The sequence below is a fragment of the Musa acuminata genome, unplaced genomic scaffold (genome assembly GCF_036884655.1).
Source record: "Musa acuminata AAA Group cultivar baxijiao unplaced genomic scaffold, Cavendish_Baxijiao_AAA HiC_scaffold_1126, whole genome shotgun sequence".
Lineage (NCBI taxonomy): Eukaryota > Viridiplantae > Streptophyta > Magnoliopsida > Zingiberales > Musaceae > Musa > Musa acuminata.
This window is the reverse complement of record NW_027021339.1, coordinates 5307625-5310124: the sequence shown is the minus strand read 5'-3', so window position 1 is coordinate 5310124 and position 2500 is coordinate 5307625.

The following is a 2500-nucleotide window of genomic DNA, read 5'->3' as shown; positions in this document are numbered from 1 at the left end:
GGCTGCGCGAGCGAGCAGCGAGCGGCGGACAGCGAGCGAAGCGAGAGGCAGCACCGTCCCTGCTATACGAAAGCCCCATCCAGCCCTGTGCCACCCGGGGGGTTCCAGGGTGCTGAGATGGCTGACGTTTTGCTCCGCTCACGACGGTCGCCGCGGCACGCAAGAACAGGCCAAAAACTGGCCAAAACAGCCCAAAAACGGGCCAAAACTGGCCATTTTTTGCTGCGCGAGCGAGCGGAGAGCGGCGAACAGCGAGCGAAGCGCGAGGCAGCACCGTCCCTGCTATACGAAAGCCCCATCCAGCCCTGTGCCACCCGGGGGGTTCCAGGGTGCTGAGATGGCTGACATTTTGCTCCGCTCACGACGGTCACCGCGCCACACAAGAACAGCCCAAAAACAGGCCAAAACAGCCCAAAAACGGGCCAAAACTGGCCATTTTTGGCTGCGCGAGCGAGCGGCGAGCGGCGAACAGCGAGCGAAGCGAGAGGCAGCACCGTCCCTGCTATACGAAAGCCCCATCCAGCCCTGTGCCACCCGGGGGGTTCCAGGGTGCTGAGATGGCTGACGTTTTGCTCCGCTCACGACGGTCACCGCACCACGCAAGAACAGGCCAAAAACTGGCCAAAACAGCCCAAAAACGGGCCAAAACTGGCCATTTTTGGCTGCGCGAGCGAGCGGCGAGCGGCGAACAGCGAGCGAAGCGAGAGGCAGCACCGTCCCTGCTATACGAAAGCCCCATCCAGCCCTGTGCCACCCGGGGGGTTCCAGGGTGCTGAGATGGCTGACGTTTTGCTCCGCTCTCGACGGTCACCGCGCAATGCAAGAACAGGCCAAAAACTGGCCAAAACGGCCCAAAAACGGGCCAAAACTGGCCATTTTTGGCTGCGCGAGCGGCGAGCGGCGGACAGCGAGCGAAGCGAGAGGCAGCACCGTCCCTGCTATACGAAAGCCCCATCCAGCCCTGTGCCACCCGGGGGGTTCCAGGGTGCTGAGATGGCTGACGTTTTGCTCCGCTCTCGACGGTCACCGCGCAATGCAAGAACAGGCCAAAAACTGGCCAAAACGGCCCAAAAACGGGCCAAAACTGGCCATTTTTGGCTGCGCGAGCGAGCGGCGAGCGGCGGACAGCGAGCGAAGCGAGAGGCAGCACCGTCCCTGCTATACGAAAGCCCCATCCAGCCCTGTGCCACCCGGGGGGTTCCAGGGTGCTGAGATGGCTGACGTTTTGCTCCGCTCTCGACGGTCACCGCGCAATGCAAGAACAGGCCAAAAACTGGCCAAAACGGCCCAAAAACGGGCCAAAACTGGCCATTTTTGGCTGCACGAGCGAGCGGCGAGCGGCGGACAGCGAGCGAAGCGAGAGGCAGCACCGTCCCTGCTATACGAAAGCCCCATCCAGCCCTGTGCCACCCGGGGGGTTCCAGGGTGCTGAGATGGCTGACGTTTTGCTCCGCTCTCGACGGTCACCGCGCAATGCAAGAACAGGCCAAAAACTGGCCAAAACGGCCCAAAAACGGGCCAAAACTGGCCATTTTTGGCTGCACGAGCGAGCGGCGAGCGGCGGACAGCGAGCGAAGCGAGAGGCAGCACCGTCCCTGCTATACGAAAGCCCCATCCAGCCCTGTGCCACCCGGGGGGTTCCAGGGTGCTGAGATGGCTGACGTTTTGCTCCGCTCTCGACGGTCACCGCGCAATGCAAGAACAGGCCAAAAACTGGCCAAAACGGCCCAAAAACGGGCCAAAACTGGCCATTTTTGGCTGCACGAGCGAGCGGCGAGCGGCGGACAGCGAGCGAAGCGAGAGGCAGCACCGTCCCTGCTATACGAAAGCCCCATCCAGCCCTGTGCCACCCGGGGGGTTCCAGGGTGCTGAGATGGCTGACGTTTTGCTCCGCTCTCGACGGTCACCGCGCAATGCAAGAACAGGCCAAAAACTGGCCAAAACGGCCCAAAAACGGGCCAAAACTGGCCATTTTTGGCTGCACGAGCGAGCGGCGAGCGGCGGACAGCGAGCGAAGCGAGAGGCAGCACCGTCCCTGCTATACGAAAGCCCCATCCAGCCCTGTGCCACCCGGGGGGTTCCAGGGTGCTGAGATGGCTGACGTTTTGCTCCGCTCTCGACGGTCACCGCGCAATGCAAGAACAGGCCAAAAACTGGCCAAAACGGCCCAAAAACGGGCCAAAACTGGCCATTTTTGGCTGCACGAGCGAGCGGCGAGCGGCGGACAGCGAGCGAAGCGAGAGGCAGCACCGTCCCTGCTATACGAAAGCCCCATCCAGCCCTGTGCCACCCGGGGGGTTCCAGGGTGCTGAGATGGCTGACGTTTTGCTCCGCTCTCGACGGTCACCGCGCAATGCAAGAACAGGCCAAAAACTGGCCAAAACGGCCCAAAAACGGGCCAAAACTGGCCATTTTTGGCTGCGCGAGCGAGCGGCGAGCGGCGGACAGCGAGCGAAGCGAGAGGCAGCACCGTCCCTGCTATATACGAAAGCCCCATCCA